Below are 7,148 nucleotides of genomic sequence, written 5' to 3' on the forward strand. Positions count from 1 at the left end.
CCCCACCTAGGCGTCGGCCACGAGCCCCTGAGCTCTGGCGGCTGCCTCGGCCCGCTGGACGGCCCAGAGCTGGTCCTCGAGGGCGAAGCTGAGCAATGCAGCCTTCCAACGCGTTCGGTTCGAGGCTGCGTCTCCGTCTCGTACCCCACCTCTGTCACACTCCCATAACATGTGCTCCAGGCAGTGCTGGGCAGTATCGAAGATACATGTATCTTAGATACTATCTTAGATACTCTTTGGGTATCTTGTATCTGTATCGCGATACGTCTCGCAAGACGAGTATATGTATCTGTATTTCCGATACATTCAATAATGTATCGTGTATCTTACGATACAAGATACTGCTATAGAAACACCACCGTGCGGAATGATGAATGGTTGGCTGAACTTCGCTTCCTAAGTTAATGGTGCGGCCACTAAGCCATCTGAAGAAAACTAACGCCAGACACAATCGTTTATCTTTTTACCAGAGTCTTCCAGCGAGAGTAGGCGATGAGGTCTGCGCGTCTCAATTGGTGGAGAAGAGTCACGTGGTGGCGCGATCGTCTACGCTCAGCCGACCTTTTGTTTTCTCGATATTTTCTTTCTTTATAGTTGTGCGGGTGCCATGGCATTTGCTCGTAGCCACTGTACTGTGCCGCGTACTACAATGCGTGTGGCGTCTTTTGCGAAAATTCCTATGCCGCTATATGTCGTTATCCAAGTTTCTCTTGCGTGGTGCTTCGTTGCGAAGTGTGAAGAATGCAAGAATGGGGTTGCTCTGCGTCTCGCGGCTTTCACGCATCAGCAATTTGAAAGATCTCGTGCATGTAGGTTGGACTTGCTTGCGATGAGATTGATTTATATGCAAATGAGATTCTAACAAGCGTCGCACCCTTTGGTGCCGATTGTAGATGTAATAGAATAAGCTTAACACACGATATTTTATTGTACTAGCTGTATTATATTATTCCTGCTAAATTTCAAGGAGTTCTTTTAATCATAATTTCATTGTTAGCATAAGTGCTCTCATCGCTATCCTCCGTTTGCATCCTGCCCGCCACGGTGATCTATTGGTTATGGTGCTCGACTGCTGACTCGAAGGTCGCGGGATCGAATCCTTGCCTCGGCGGCCGCATTTACATAGAGGCTAACTGTTGAAACCCGCACACTTATATTTAGGTGCGCAGTAAAGGACCTATATAGGTGGTCTAAATTTCCGGAGCCCTCCACTACGGTGTCCCTCATAATTCGTTTTGTGACGTTAAATCCCAACAATTATTATTGTTATTATAAGTTTGCATTCCATGCACTATCTAGGCCTCTGTTTTTGGCCGTACGCGCATTATATATTTTGTAACCAGCTCCCAAAAAACGTTCTGCTTTATTTTATTTTTTGACTGTCATCGTCATTTCTGCTATTTAGATATGTACATTTTATATGAGTTCACTGTTATGTCACGGCGATGTTGCGGACAAGGGTAAAATAATGTGGGCGCGCCTGGAGTATGCAGTAACAAAATTTCTGCTTACGCATGCAGCAACGAAAATTCTAAGCAAAATAGCGACGTTGAATTGACAAGGGAACATCTTAAAGATGTTAGGAAGGCGATTTGAGAAACATAATACCAAGTACTCTGTTGTTCTCATGAGCGTCTCCACGAGCCGTTTTATGCAACTTTCCATAGGCAGCGAATTTTCTATTCTGACCTTAGCATCTAAGTTCACGATGGTCATGCTCAACTGTCATTGCTTTTAGAGGTACCGCCTGTATCATGTTTATTCATTGTGTTTCACGTAAATGGAACCAAATATCTACAAAGAAGTGCTTAGCCTAAACTGAATAAAAATAACGACATGGTTTATCGTCTTGTGGCGCACGTTAGGTATTATTATATTAGGCTTAAGTTGTTAATAACTAAGAACAGTTATGCATGTTTTTAATATTCCCTTGAGGGCGAAGTGCGCTTCGCAAGGTTGTAAATGGTATTTGGAAACAATTGATCCGATTTTTTTGTAGCAACGTACATACCGCGTAGTGATTTTTACAGTGTTTAAAGAAAGCCCGCGAAATATTAACACGTGAATGCCCTCGTGCTCTACCGTACTGCAGCGCTCTCAAACGTGCTTCGAGCGAAACAACCAGCGCCAGGTCCATGGCGAAATGATCGGGCGTGGCTCTAACATCGGCTTCACAGTGTGTCAACATTTCTGACGGATGCACTTGGCAAGAAAACGCCATCGTCTATGAGATGCGTAGGCTGACGGTCCGCGCAACTGTTCTTTCGCTCGAAGCACGGTTGAGAGCGCTGCAGTACGGTAGCGCATAAGCGCATGCTGTCTCGTGGATTTATTTCATATTTCGCGGGCTTTCTTTAAAAGACAGGAAAAATCCCGCAGAATGTACCAACGTTTATAGTACTTGTTGGAATGTACACCGCCGGAAAAAAAAAAATGGATCGGTCGTTTTGGAATGATCTCTGCGACGTGACGAAACGCACTTGGCCCTAAAGTGAATATTTAATATTTGCATAATTGGCCTTAGTTAATTAACCAGTTAAGCGCAATATAAAAAATACCATAACGAGCGCCACATGACGGCATGCCATATAACGTTGCTCTCATTCAGTCGTTCTAACCATTTCTTTATATGTGTTTCTAGTTACGTGAAACGCCCTGTATACTTATTCACTGATTCTTTATACGGACACATTTTGCTGTTTGACTTAGATATACTCGTTTTCCCTTTTTATGGCACCTTAGTTTTTTTTACTGTTACAAATCAGCAGGTAGTCTGAAATATTATTGCCAATAGTGTGACTAAGTGCTATCTTGCGACGCTTTGTGCCACTACGATACGTCTGAGACTCTTCTTGGCAGCACAAGTTCTCTCAGAGAAGAAACCTTTCACGTTAGTGAATATGGTTCTAACGAACGCTGTAGGCCAGCAGATAAGTCAAATATGAAAAATTATTCCAGTTTTATATCCTCAATACAAACATGATTATCCCTAAAAATGTCGCTACCAGCGTTATTGCAACTTTACACCTGTCGGCTGATCCGGTATTGCGAAAAAGGTAATACGCTTACAAAGTAAGATGGCAGAGCGGTATTTGGGCCATCGTGCGTAGGCTTCTTACTGAAAATTTTATAACTGGATGGCAATTCGCTAGGTCGTCCGCAAACAGAAGAGCGACTCCCATCAATTATAAAAGTGTCAAGCAAGAACCACTGAAAGCGCAGAGCAGGGGCGTAGCCAGAAATCTTTTTCGGGGGGGGGGGGGGGGGTTCAACCATACTTATGTATGTTCGTGCGTGCGTTCGTATGTGCGCGTGTATATATACGCAAGCAAAACAGAAAAGTTTCGGGGGGGGGTTACCCCCCCCCCCCCCCGATACTCTGCGCCCTGGCTACGCCGCTGGCGCAGAGTATAAAGAGCTGTCATGTTAAGCAGCCAAACAAATCCTAATTAGTTGTTTGCGAATTCAACTAATGTACTTTGAGCAAGAAAGACAGAACTTTTGCGATACAAACAGATATTTCCTTAGAGTTATCATAGTCGATCGCGGTTAAGAAAGTTTCAAGCAAGTAGTTTTGTAGATAGACGTTGGCTACTGCATTATATAGATGTATACTAACAGCAAAATTTCGAATGTATCGAAGTATCTTAAGATACAATTGGTAAGTATCGTATCGGATACAATAATTCTAGAAGTATTTTGTATCTGTATCTCAAATACTTCTTGCCCGAGTATCTTGTATCGTATCGCGATACAATTTCAAAGTATCTTTGCCCAGCCCTGGCTCCAGGGTAGCCCTGGCCTCGCAAAACTTGCATCTTGCCGAATAAAGTTCTGGGTAACAGAGATTCAAGATCGCTGGGTTCGGAAACGTTCTGGTCTGCAGCTGTCGCCACGTGACCGCCTGCTTCTTGTTCAGTTTTTGGTGTGGTGGCGGAAATTTGCACCTGGCCAATCTGTAATGTTGTGTTATGTCTCGAAAACTAGTGAGGCGATCCTCCCACTCCCACTCCCCGCCCGACGTCGCGGCCGAGGCGGCGGCGGTGTTGACGGTGGCGGAAGCAAAAAAAAAATATAAAATTAGAGCGTTATTGAGCAATGTGCCATATTTGCGATTTTTTCCCCATAAAATCCGAGCAACAAAAGTGCAAGATAAAAATATTTGGTAAAGATGCGCTACTCGTAGTATGCCAAGAAAATTTTTGAGACTGACAGCTACAGTATTTACTTGTAGGACCTCGTCAAAATCCCATTTTCGCGCAATTCGCAAAAAGCGGTTCTGCTGAGTGGAGACTGCCGAATTTTTTTTTTACTAAGGCAATATTTTTTTTTTCGCAAAACTAACGATGGTTTTGTGGCCCTGGGGACTCGAACCGCAAAATATATATTTTTTCAGCGAAATTAAAGGGAGTCCGCGGACATGCACCGCGACGTTCTTATCTGAACACAAGCCGGACGTCACGAAGCTGGATGTGGTGGAATAATCTCTTCAGCTGCTTTTTTTTCGACACAAGCAAATAAACACAATACTGGATCAATGAAATCTTATATTATGAAATAACTAGGGGTGTGCGAATATTCGAAAGTTTCGAATATTCGTCGAATATTACATTCGAAATATTCGTATTCGATTCGAAAATCGGGTATTCGAAAAGTTTCGAATATTCGATAACTTCGAATATTCGAAAAATTCGAATATCCGATTCGGTTATCATGCATAAAATAACTCGTCTTCCACATTTCTGCTGCGTTCGTATAGCTAAAAACGTTGCCGAGAGGAGCGATACACATCGTAAGTACACGGAGGCACGATAGCTGCCTGCGGCGAGCGCCCCAATACGTATGATTTATTGCTGGTGCATCTCCGACGTGCAGCGCTGTTGGCGATCATGTAACCGTACATTTTCAATATTATGCGGCCGTAACGTGCCGCACTACCACTCGTTCACTATGCGGGACTACTTCTGAAGACCATGTGACTGGTGGCGGACTGTAGGCACCTTCAGATACCCCAGTCTGGCAAAGCTTTGCCCCATGTGCCACTTCTGTTCCAAGCGAGCGTGCCTTTTCAGTGGCGGGGGGGGGGGGGGGGGGTGTTGTCTCTGTTAGAAGGGAGCGCCTGCTGCCTGATCATGTGGAGCAACTCATATTTCTTCATGATAACATCTAGTCATTACTTTCATTGTGCCGTGATATTTGCTTGCGTTATGATGTGCATTGTGCTAGCCTGGACATTGTGTTCTGGAGATAGCAGTGTATGTTGTGTCGCCAGTCAGCCTGCTAATGTTTTTTTTTTTTTAGGGGCGTAGCTCCTCTTAATCTAACCTTGTCACGTCTCCGTTGTCTGGCGTAAACGGATCTCGCGTATGATGCAATAGATGCAATACAAACTGCAGTTCAGGGACGATATTTTAGATGGCGCTGTACACAATCTGTGTCGTCATCACTATTTCTCGTCTCGTTTCTTAGATGGCGTTGGTCCAATAGAATTGTGTGCAATATGGCGCTTGTGTGAATCGACACTAGATGGCGCTAGAAGTGCCGCTGCTCTCCGATTGGCTGCTGCGCGGGCTGCGCGGGGAGCGAGCGCCTCTCTCATTCTCCTGGATCGTCGCCGTACGTGTCGGATCGTTGGCGGAGCATGGACGATGCGCAGCGGCGGGCGCTCGCTTGGCGGCAGCCAGGCGGATCCCGTGACGGTGCGCGCCAAGGAGGCCGCTGCGAAACGGGCTCAATGAGAAGCGAATCCCGAGACCATGATTGCTTCAGGAGCTTCGCCCAAGCTCTTCATCGTTCACCCGTGGATATGCTGTAATTTTTTCAAATAGCTACATGTTAAATAAAATATTGTTACTGTGGAGGCATTTTTCCTTTGATATTCGATTCGATATTCGAAGGTGGATATTCGTATTCGATTCGTATTCGAAAAATTTGATATTCGCACATCCCTAGAAATAACTAAATACAACTATGTAGTTATTAAAGTGCGCGGCCTAAAATCTATAGTTATTATTTTATTTTATTAAAAATAGAAGTGGCGGCGAAACGCCGCTATACATGCAACAGTGCTTCACTGCTAGAAACTCATACGGTCCCTTATGCATTCCCCAAAGACGACTCGAAGACAAAAGACAGCTTCCTTTCCTTCTCAGTCGATAGTATTGATTGTATATAGTCTCTATTCTTGTCCACGCGCCGTGTCCCCGATAGGGTCATACGTCGACCAGAGCGCACCCCAAAGGGAACGCATGCAGGGGGCTACGGTAAACAGCTTCAGCCTAAAAAGGTTGGGCTTAACATGACGTCACTCAGCTAGCCTCAGAAAGCCAACAGTCTCCGACGCTCCCTTTCCTCTCTCTGAGGCATCTCTGTGATGCAGCGAGAGGCCTCAATGGCCACTGAAGCGCACCCGCTTCACAGTGGGCCATCGGCGACGGGCCCCCCACTGACAGCCGTACATACAGAAAACGAAACCGCGGCTGCTCCGACCTGGAGGAAAACTTTTATTAATTAGACATTTTTAAAAAGGCAAGCGAAAACTTCAATTATGAACCCTCGCACTCACGAGCACGAAAGGGGCGGGGGCCTTTAAAGGGGGTATTTACCGTAAGCGCGATATATACATACCCGGATGTTCAGGTGGAAGGAAACGAAAAAGCTCTTCTGGGAAAAAGTTCTTCTTTCTTCTCTACCCTTTCCTTTCTATTACTCCCCCCTCCCCCACCCCAAGTGTAGGGTAGCCAACATAGCCAAAGCTTGGTTAACCTCCCTGCCCTTGCTCTTCGTATCTCTCTCTTCTGAGTGAAGATCCATGGCGAAGTATATCTGTGGAGAAGCGTCAGCGCGATCCCACCGTTCACGTGCTCATCTAAGCACGCGAACCTAAAAAAAATTCGATATTGTTGCTAGTTTTCCCACATTTCATTAGGCAATGTACAGAAACAGAAGTGACAGACATAATATATAGCGGCAAACGTGTAGTGATTACTGAATATTGCCCTAATTCCCTAATTAGAAGACTCTGGGATTGGGCGTGTTGGTACAACATGATTATGAGTATAGGCGTGCGCACAGGGGGGGCAGGGGGGGCGGCCGCCCCCCCTAATCACCTAAGGGGGGGGGCGCAAAATCTGCCCCGTACATTGACC

Source organism: Rhipicephalus sanguineus, chromosome 5 (assembly GCF_013339695.2).
Source record: "Rhipicephalus sanguineus isolate Rsan-2018 chromosome 5, BIME_Rsan_1.4, whole genome shotgun sequence".
NCBI classification, from domain to species: domain Eukaryota; kingdom Metazoa; phylum Arthropoda; class Arachnida; order Ixodida; family Ixodidae; genus Rhipicephalus; species Rhipicephalus sanguineus.